Genomic DNA, 11,586 nt, shown 5'->3' with positions numbered 1-11,586 from the left:
TCGTGTCATATACGAAACCAAATTCTCAATCCCATGAGCTGGGCACATACCAAATCAAATTTTCGATCCCATGAACTGGGCAAACACCAAACCAAATTTTACCAAATTTCCAATCCCATCAACTAGGTAAATACCAAACTAAATTTTCAATCCCAAGAACTATGCATACACCAAACCAAATTTCGGATCCGTTTGTTGTCTTGTAATCCACCCCAAATTATCAAGTTTCTGCCATCATCACCATATCCTGAATAATTTGTCCAATACACTAATAACAGCCCAAACCAATCACCCCACAAAAGAAACTAAAATGCTGTCCAAACAAATTTTACCCAAATTCAGCCCATACACAAAATCATGCTTAGAATTTTTTATTTATTTTTTTTTTTTTAAAGGAACATAACTGATTAATTCTTACAAAAATCCCACAACAATGTTTAGTTCATATCTCTTAGCAAAAGCATCAAATTTGAAGACTTGAATAGGGCAACAAAATCACAAACTATTTATCACTCCAAACTATATCTAGACAATAGCATTGACAGCACTTGCAATTCTAGAGAAGAAAAGATCCAAAAAGAGAAGCAAGAAAAGTTCCCACATATCATAGACCCAATTAATCACAAGCATACAATTCACAAAATCCATAAACCCAACATCATAGCCCAACTCATTACCTTTAAGCCCAACCATCCATATAATGTAGCCCAAAATACTTTTGCAGGTTTCGGTCTTGCGTAATACGGAGAATGAAAGATTGTTTTAATTCGCTTAAAAGAAGCACCTTTGAGAAAACAGAAACCAAAATGGCATATTCACAAGAAGTCAAAATACGCATTTCTCTAGCTTTCTACTCCCATTCTTTATTCTCCTAATTAACAGCGCTCTCGAATGAACACAAAAATCATTTTGTAAGCAGAGAGAGGAGCAGAGGTAAATTCACGAGAATGGATAGATCAGAGGAGGACGGCGCTCACCATTTGAGAAGAGAGCTTTTCAGTGATTTCCTCTCCCCCCTCTACCCGAACAGATTTTTATTTGTGTACCTCTCAAGAATGACTTTTCCTTGTATTTTTGGCTTTCGTCGTAAGTCGCTTTCTGATATTAACCACAAGGATAAGTGGAAATGCATTTGAACATTGAGAATGTCAACATACACATACACAAAAAAATAAAAAAGGTCTCACATATTTCCATCCCACAATCGAGCCATAACCCATGCAGAATGTCGGCAATTGTTTGCACTCCAGTTATCATTATCGTGTCTTCTTTCTCTCTGTTGGGAAAAACACCTCCCAAAGATTGCCCAAAGATTAAACAAAGTTGACAATGTGAAAATTTCCAAACCACTTCAAGAACAAGAAAATGAGGAAGAAATGATTTCAATGGAATATATGAAGATCAATGTATTTGGATTACTTGAACAAGCCTCAAGTTAATCCCCAAAAAAGAAAATAACTTTGAATTTATACACAAGATGAACAACCTTCAATCTTGTAAAATTCTCTCCAAGTTTTCTCTCAAGTTTCTCTCTCAAAATCGGTGCAAGGGTTGTGATGTATAAAAGAGGCAAAAAACCTGGATATATATAGTGTACTGGGGCGCCTAGGCGCTACTTTACTGCCTGTCTGTGGTAGTCGGGGCACCTAGGCGCCCACTCCAGCGCCTAGGCGCTGCATCTCTTCTCAGCTTCTCTTCTTGCTTCTCTTCCTGCTTCTTCTCAGCCTCTCTTCTCACAATTCTCCAACTCGTACATCATTTGATAGACCTCAAATTTTGGACGACCACAAGAAGAAGTAGCAAGCACCAAAAAAGAACTCGGCTGCATCATTCAAACCATGATTGCCTACGTACCCAAAACTCGGGATCAAGCCTCCGTAGTTCACCTCCACCTTCATATACTCTCCACCTCATTTCAACCTCGCCCTGAAGGGCCATGCCCACATGGGCATATCAACACGGACTAATGTGAAGCAAGTCCAAGCAATGTTTAAACTTGCTACCCGTTACCACTTTGGTTAACATGTTAGCTGGGTTCTCATTTGTGTGTACCTTTGAGAGTGAAATATCACCTTCCTCTATGACATCACGCACAAAATGATACCTGACGTCGATATGCTTGGTTCGAGCATGATGAACCTGATTCTTAGCCAAGTGAATTGCATTCTGGCTATCACACCACAAGTCTACACAATCCTGCTCAATCCCCAAATCATCTAGAAGACCCCATAACCACAATTCTTCCTTCACTCCCTCTGCCATGGCCATATACTCGGCCTCTGTAGTAGAAAGAGCAACTGTAGCCTGTAACATCGATCGCCATCTAACTGGGGCACCATGTATGCAAAACACATATCCAGTAGTAGATCGTCGTCTATCTAGATCATCTGCATAATCCGAGTCCACAAACCCATTTATATGACATGCATCTCCACCAAAACATAAACCCGTATCCGCGGTACCTTTTAAGTACCTCAGGATCCACTTCACAGCTTCCCAGTGTGCCTTTCCCGGATTCGCCATGAATCTACTGACCACACTCACCGCCTGTAAAATATCTGGGCGTGAACATACCATGGCATACATCAAACTGCCAACTGCACTAGTATAAGGCACACGATCCATGCGTACCTTTTCTTCCGTTGTAGTAAGAGACTGTTTACCAAAGAGCTTGAAATGTGGAGCCAATGGAGTCACCACCTACTTTGCACCTTGCAACCCGAACCTAACAATAACCCGCTCAATGTAGCCTTTCTGACTCAAGAACATTCGTTGGTTCATCCTCTCTCTTTTGATCTCCATATCCAGTATTTTCCTAACAGTCCTCATATCCTTCATCTCAAACTCTTTACCAAGTTGAGATTTCAACCTATCTATCTCCACCTTGCTTTTCGAAGCGATAAGCATGTCATCTACATACAATAGAAGATAGATATAGTTATCTCCCCGAAGTTTTCGAATATAAACACAACAGTCATACTCACTTCTGGAGAAACCATGCTTTAGCATGAAGGAGTCAAGTCGCTTGTACCACTGCCGAGGAGATTGCTTCAATCCATATAGTGATTTTCTCAAGTGACATACCTGACGTTCCTTATCCTCAACCTTGTAGCTCTCAGGTTGATGCATATAGATCTCCTCATCCAAGTCCCCGTGCAAGAAAGCAGTTTTGACATCGAGTTGTTCTAACTCAAGATCATGATGAGCAATAATACTCAATAGCACCCGAATGGAAGTGTGCTTGACCACCGGAGAAAAGATCTCATTGTAGTTAACTCCCTCTCTTTGTGCAAACCCCTTTGCCACTAACCTCGCTTTGAATCTTGTACCACCGAGCTTGGTAGGATCCTCCTTCTTTTTATACAACCACTTGCAACCAATAGCTTTCTTACCTATGGGCAATGGGACAACCTCCCATGTTTGGTTCTTGTGAAGTGATTACATCTCTTCTTCCATTGCTGCCAACCAACTCTTGCTATTGTTGTTTAAAATAGCTTCCTTGAAAGTGGTAGGCTCATCATCCTCCACCGAGAGTGCATACTCAACCAAATTTGTCTGCCCATAGTGCCTCAAAGGCTCGTCTGACCCCAACTTTAGGACTTTCTTGTAAGTACGGCATGGCCTAGAGGAAGCTAAGTTATCTGCAAGCTGCTGTTGTTGCTGTGCCTGTACATTCTCTTGCTGAATCGCCTCTTGTTCAAGCCCATCATCACTCTCATCTTGAGTGTCTGTTTGATGCTCCTCTTGAACATGCCTAGAATTAGGTTGATCTCTAGGTTCTATGTCAACAACTTGAGACATTGTAGTCTCAACATCATCACCACCAGGCACTGTAGCTTTCAACGAAGCTATCATGGAGTTCTCATCAAAAGTAACATCTCTGCTGATTATGAACTTAGAATCCTCTACACACCAAAGGCGATAGCCTTTAACACCTGCTGCATACCCCAAGAATATAGCCTTCTTAGCCCTCGCATCGAGCTTTTCCTCGTTGACATGATAGTAGGTTGTGCATCCGAATGTTCTGAGTTTCTCATAATCTGCATGTTCTCCTGTCAATACCCTGTAAGGTATATATCCATCTAACCTTGAATGTGGAGACCGGTTCACAATGTAGCAAGCATTTGCAACCGACTCTGCCCACCATTCTCTGCCCAAACCAGTATAGGATCGCATATACATCAATTTCTCTCGAAATGTGCGATTCAGTCTTTCCGCGACCCCATTCTGTTGCGGTGTATTTCTTACTGTCCAGTGTCTCACAATGCCTTCCTTACCACAGAACTCCTTGAAAGCACCATCTATATACTCAGTACCGTTATCAGATCGCAGTGTCTTCAATTTCTTTCCTGTTCTGTTTTCAACCATTGCTTTCCACTTCTTGAAAGTGTCGAGTACCTCATTCTTATGCTCAAAAAATAAATCCAAGCATATCTAGAATAATCATCAACAAATATAACAAAATACCTGGAACCGCCTTTGGAAGTGACAGAAGCCGGACCCCATACATCCGTGTGCACATAGTCAAGAATGCCTCTGCTTCTATGTTTGCTTGGCTGGAACTGAACTCGGTGTGCTTTACCGTACACGCAATGCTCGCAAAAATCCATGCAAGGCTTCTTCAAGTTCTTTAGCAAACCTTTCTTGACTAGCAAATCTAGCCCCTTTTCAGACATATGCCCAAGCCTCCTATGCCATAGCCGAGTACACTCACATGGGTCTCCACCACTTCCACTTGTTCCAACTGCTACATCTTCAGTAACTGTAGTACCCTGAAGAGCATAGAGATTGCCTTCACGAATACCCTTCATCAAAATCAAAGAACCACGAACAACCTTCTTTACTCTATTCCATGTTACAATCTTGCAACCACCGGAGTCTAAGGCACCAACAGAGATAAGGTTCTTTCGCAAATTAGGAACATGTCTAACATCCATCAATGTTCTAACCACTCCATTATGCATCTTGATTCTAATGGAACCGAGCCCCACCGTTTTACATGAATGGTTATTACCCATCAACACGGTTCCACCATCAGTGCTTCTATAGGTAGTAAACCACTTCCTATTTAGACACATATGATAAGAGCATCTAGAGTCAAGAATCCACTTATCGGAGGTTTCTTCATCACAAGAGATGGTGTAGCACTCATCGCTTTCCCCTCCTTCCGAGGCATAGCTTACCTCTTGCTTGACTTGCACCTTCCCACTGTTGTTGTTCTTATTGTTCTTCTTCCAACCCCTTTTGTTTAGACAATTCGCCTTGAAATGCCCAAGCTCGCCGCATTTGAAACAAGACCTTTCCGCAAGAGGTCTAGAACTCGATATAGATTTTTCTCCCTTGCCCTTTGGTCGCACATTGCTTCTACCCCTTACAAACAATCCTTGAGCTTGCTCCTTGTTACCAATGGTAGACATGACACTATTTGCAATCTTTCGAAGATCATCCGCTAGAAGTGACGTTCTAGTGTCCTCCATCACAAGTTTATCACCCACAAGCATCAATGTTTATACTTGGTTCTCGTAGGACTTTGGCAATGAAAGAAGTAGTAGAAGTGCTTGATCCTCATCATCTACATCCACATCAATGTCCTTCAAGTCCGATATGATCCTATCAAACTTGTTGACGTACTCCCGGATTGGTGTACCTTCATCCATCTTGCAAGTATACAATTTGGATTTCAAATAGATCCGATTTGTTAGAGTCTTCGTCATGAAGTTTGCCTCCAACTTTGTCCACACCTCCGTCGCCGTTACCTCACTATCAACCAAGAAAGCAACATCTCTTTCAAGACAAAGAATGATAGACGCTCGTGCCTTAAGATCTAGCTCTTCCCAATCCTCGTCCGACATATCAACGTGCTTCTTCTCCTTTCCCGCCAATGCCTTGTGCAACTTTTGAGAAATCAACAAATTTTTCATTTGCATTCTCCGATATGAAAAATCATTCTTCCCATTGAATTTCTCTATCTCATACTTCCCAATCTTCACCATTCCTCTAGTAGACATGATTTATCCACTTGTTTACCGAAAATAAATCACCAAAGTTCACTTGGGAATTTTCACAAACACCTTGTGCACAACAAAGTTTAAGCAACTCACCACAAAATCGAAGCTTAACCACCTTGATTTAGGAAGAAGCTCTGATACCAAAATTGTTGGGAAAAACACCTCCCAAAGATTGCCCAAAGATCAAACAAAGTTGACAATGTGAAAATTTCCAAACCACTTCAAGAACAAGAAAATGAGGAAAAAATGATTTCAATGGAATATATGAATATCAATGTATTTGGATTACTTGAACAAGCCTCAAGTTAATCCCCAAAAAAGAAAATAACTTTGAATTTATACCCAAGATGAACAACCTTCAATCTTGTAAAATTCTCTCCAAGTTTTCTCTCATGTTTCTCTCTCAAAATCGAGTGCAAGGGTTGTGATGTATAAAAGAGGCAAAAAACAGGGATATATATAGTGTACCAGGGCGCCTAGGCGCCTGGACATGGTGCCTAGGCGCCCAGTTTCTGCTTCGGCAGAAATTGGGCAGCGCCTAGGCGCTGCATCTCTTCTCAGCTTCTCTTCTTGCTTCTTCTCAGCCTCTCTTCTCACACTCTCCAACAGTGACATATTCACTGTTATGCATCAAAGAACACAATATCAGGTGTACTATTTGTGATTAGAATTTTATGAAGCACCCCTTCCGTTAATATTGTGAAGTGTGATAAGAAGATTGAAAACTATTTTACAGACCAATTAATCAGTCCTGCTTAATGTATTGGGTGTTGGAGTACTAAACAAAAAGTGCAATTAAGATGAAACTAGTCAACATGAGGATGATAAGACGCATATGTGGTCACATTAATATATATAAGACAAGAAAGGAAAATATACATTAACAAGTTGGTGTGGTCCCGAATGAGATAAATTACGAGAAAGACGACTTCAATGTTTGCAAAGAGCCATGATTAAATGAGGCTCCCGTTCATAAGAGTGATGCAATCTCAGTAGAACATATCAGAATTGGAAGGTGTAGACCAAAAATAACAGGACATGTAATACTTGCCAAAGATCTAGTTGATTTTATGGTTGTGTAGACCTATAAGTGAACTAAACAGAGTGGCATAATAAGGATTAATATAGTCGACCTTAAATTATTGGGAAAAGGCTTAGGTAATGTCCTTGTTGTCACAAATGGGCGAAGAAAATTAACATTGCCAAAAATAATAAGGCTAATGGGACCATCTACTGCTACTCCCTAAATGATCAACAAAATCCTCAACAAAAATGTCAAAAAGTTCAGTACTCCATTTGCAATATAATGGTAAAATGGGATCATTATAGATAACATGATTTTAAACATCAAGTCTTATATGTAAGGAAATTTGATGTTAATGTTCAAGCCTTCATGCATTTATTGGATTCCATGTTACCAAGACAGTCACGACAGTGCCCTCTAGTCATAGTAAGTCCAAGGAACTTAACCATGAAGAATGAAAAGCAAAGAACACTTGCACATTATCAAAGAGATAAGCTCTCCCATACTTGAAGTGGAAAGACTGGAACATGGGAACTTAACCATGAATAATGAAAAGCAAATAACACTGACACCTTATTGAAGAGATAAGCTCTCCCATGCTTGGATTGGAAAGACTGGAACATGGGAACAAACCAGATTAGGAATCATGCATATAAATCCATGCCAACAGTCAAGAGTACAACACCAAATTGTAAATAGATAGGACAACTGAAATCAAGAGTTCCAGGACAAACATGTATTGAAGACCTCTATTGCAAAAAGGGAGGGAATAGGGGTAAGATAGATATGTAGCATCATTTTGTGTGTTTTTTGAGGTGTGTGTTAACTTTGCGTTGGTGGTATAACATGAATGTTTGCTTTATGGGGGATAACGTTAATGCTATGAGTCCTGCAATGTCGATGCCTTCAACATCTGATAATATAGACATCATCACCACCTATAAACAATACGAAAATGGAAGCTGTCAAATCAAAATGAATAGAACAGAACAAAAGCACGATAACGCCATTTAAATAATTTGGATCTGACATTTAAATCTTTTAAAAAAGGATGCTATGCAAAATAACATGTTTGAACAATGCAAAAGCAATGGAGCAAAAATGAAGCAGCTTGGAACCACACTATGGCTACCCAAATAAAGTCAAAACGAAGTTCAAAAATCTAGAGAGCGATACATTACCAATTAAATCACCAAACCCTCCATATTCCTAACGCTACGCAATACAAGATCGAAATTCATGTCATATGATTTAATGATCTTCTTGCAGCCATGTTTGTATAGTTGAATTGTCGGGTTCAATCTGAATTTTTTATGAATCGAAGGTCTGCCCCATTCCATCCCTTTCCCGTTTATTAGGTATTCGACTAACTCTACCACAAAAAATCCGCAAACATGATTGAACAAATTGATTAAAATTCATGTTAGAGATTGGATATATAATAGAATCATTGCCATATAAATAGACAAACAACATCCAATGCTAAATAAAAATGTGATAAGCTGGCCATTGTAGGACAATGGATTTTTAAAAAATATGGATTTCCAGATTCATGGTGCATGTGTCAATTACATTACATGGTTCTTAAATTACTGTATACCGCACTAAATCCGATAACATTACAAAAATGGCTGGCATAGTCAGAATAATATATAGATGAGTGAGGAACCTTCAGTTAAAAAAAAAAAATTGTATTCCTCACAACAATTTATAATCTCCTTATATTCTAAAATCATACTTCACCACAAACTGATGAATATGTAGCCCAGAAACGGTGAAAAAAATCAAAGATATTACACAACATGATTTCACTAATCTGGGATATGTAATTTAACATGCTTTATGCTATCAAACTCAATTTCCAAAGCTATTTACCCATTGCTGTCATGTAGAATGTCATTTTCAAATGACATTGCTCACTACTTATACTAATTCCATGCGAGATGTATTTGTATCAGGAGCCGTTGAAGAAGTTTCAAGAATGTGATTTTGATTTTTTTTTCCCAAATCGGACAAGGGTTTTTAGCATCTATAAATAGGTAATAACAATCAAAATGGTTGGTTTGTGATATTTACACTATGATTAAGATCTGTAGAGATTTCTTGTGCATGTTTTTTTGGGAGAGACGATTTGGCAGATGCGTTTTGTTTGGAATAAGCATAGACATAATTTTAGGGATTTTGGTGCTAATTTCCTCAAGAACATTGCAATAAGTACAGATTTTTTCTACAAAATTTGTACAGGATGATAGTTATCTTTCTGTGACTGGTTTTCCTTAAAAATTGTTTTTGGCAATGACAAATCACAAGAAGACAGCTTCCTGTACAAATTCTGTTGAAAAAAATGTGTACTCGCGGGTTAGTTGTTTTTGGATATCTATTGTGCAATGCGGAATTTTTGTGCAAGTGAGAGTTACTAGTGCTATATATACCTTCTTCTTTTTTTAATTTCTATAGATATAATATTTACTCATTATACGTTCTTCATGTTCATATTTTAATTTTTATTTGAACTTTCTTTTTAATTAGAACTTACCTTAACTCGTCATTAAGAAAATGTTCAATAAATATGCAAACCAGTCAAGTATTAAATATAATAAAAAGACTTACGCGCAACAAAATTCAAAAAAGTCAATACACTAAAAAAGTGACAAAAATTCAAAGAATTTGACAAACACTAAAAAGGTGACGTAAATTTAAAAAAGTAACAAAACATCAATCAAAATTTTAAAATATATCATTTTGCACAAGTTCAACCATTCCACTACCACCACACCAAAACGTGACAGAAAGTGAAAAAATAAATAAATATAAAATATAAAATTGATGAACGCTATTAAGAAAAGTGATATAAATTTAGAACAATGACAAAACCTCAAAAAGGTGACAAAATATCAATCAAAATCTTAAAATATATCATTTTGTGCAAATACAACCACTCTGTACCACCACTAAAATGACAGAAATTTCAAAAAAGTGATAAAAAAAAATTTAAAAATGACTAACAATATTTAAAAAAGTGACAAAACCTTAAAATATATCCTTTTATACAAATTCAACCACTCCTCCACCACCATCACTACAAAAATGTGACAAAAATTTCAATAGAAAAAAGATAGAGAAACAATTAAAAATGACAACAAAAACTAAAAAAATGACGTAAATTCAAAAAGTGACAAAACACCAATCAAAATCTTGAAATGAGTTTAATAAAGTGACAAAAACTCAAAAAAGTGACAAAACACATAAAAACGACAAATACTCAAAAAAAAAAGTGAGGATATCCATTATTGACAAAAAGTGAGGGTAAGATGCGCTGATTAATAAAAGAAATGAGAAGATGAGTTCAAAGATTAGCAAAAGTTAAAACCCTTAATTGCAATTAAATTTTATTGCACTACCCTTAAATAATTATATTTTGGCTTTTGTTACTTTGATTTGCCTATAGCTTCAAGATAAAGGACCATTTAAAAATCCAAATTATGAGCTGGTTCGATGCCCCATTTTTTGAAAAAAAATGCATTTTGAAATAGTGATTTGATAGAGAATGTGTGGCTAAAAAATAAATAAATAAATATTTAGATTTACGTATAATATTATTTTATTAAAAAATGTGTGGTTGAAATGAAGAAAAAGAAAAATGTATTTAGATGCCAACAACCGAAGAAATCCCTTAAGTAGTTTTACCCCCCCAATCTCATGCCCCACTTCGCCAATCCCTGGCCAGGAACTAATCGTCACTGCCAAAAACTGAAAAACCCACTTCAGTTTCCTCTCAGACCGCATCTCTGACTTCACTTCACCCTCCTAAACACTACCTCTTTTGGGTTCATCGTCAACTGCCTCTCCTTCGACGACACCCTTTTCAACACCACCCTAGTAAACCATTACCTCGAAATGACATCATCTTCAAAGATTAGTATCCGTAAAATTGCCAATGAGACCCTTGATCTCAACTTGTATTGATCTCACCCTGTCTACATGGATGTCCGATCCCCTCATAAGACCAGTCATGGGATTAATATTTTGTGCATTGTAGATAGAAAATATTGTATTGGTTTTCAAGAAGGTAATAATGGCCCACACCTGAGCCGAGTTTCACACTGCCTTCTATGCAATCTCTGACGAACCTGTAAATGTCAACGATTCAGTTGGTAATCAAAATATTGCTCAACATCCTAGTTCTACCTGATTCTTTGTGTTGCAACAGCTATCCCTTTCTACTTGTGATTGTCTCTTTAATTTTGGATTGAATGAACAGAAAGAGAAAGGCAGGTATAATAATGGGTGTAAATGATTTATTTTCATTCATTTGGACGTATATTTTACTGTTAATTAACAAGATTAATGAAACATTATTTTTTAAGTATATTATTCAATTTTAGTGATTTTGGACAGTATCGCATACTCATTTTTAACCACATTTACACAATAAAATATTTTGCAAATAAATCCAAAATTTTTCTTTATTTTTTAACCATACATTCTCCCAAAAATCATTATTCAAAACATTATTTTCTCCCAATTTCTATTTATAATGACATCAAACAGGGG

Source organism: Olea europaea, unplaced genomic scaffold, assembly GCF_002742605.1.
Source record: "Olea europaea var. sylvestris unplaced genomic scaffold, O_europaea_v1 scaffold2116, whole genome shotgun sequence".
Taxonomy (NCBI): Eukaryota; Viridiplantae; Streptophyta; class Magnoliopsida; order Lamiales; family Oleaceae; genus Olea; species Olea europaea.
Note: the sequence above shows the minus strand (reverse complement) of the source record.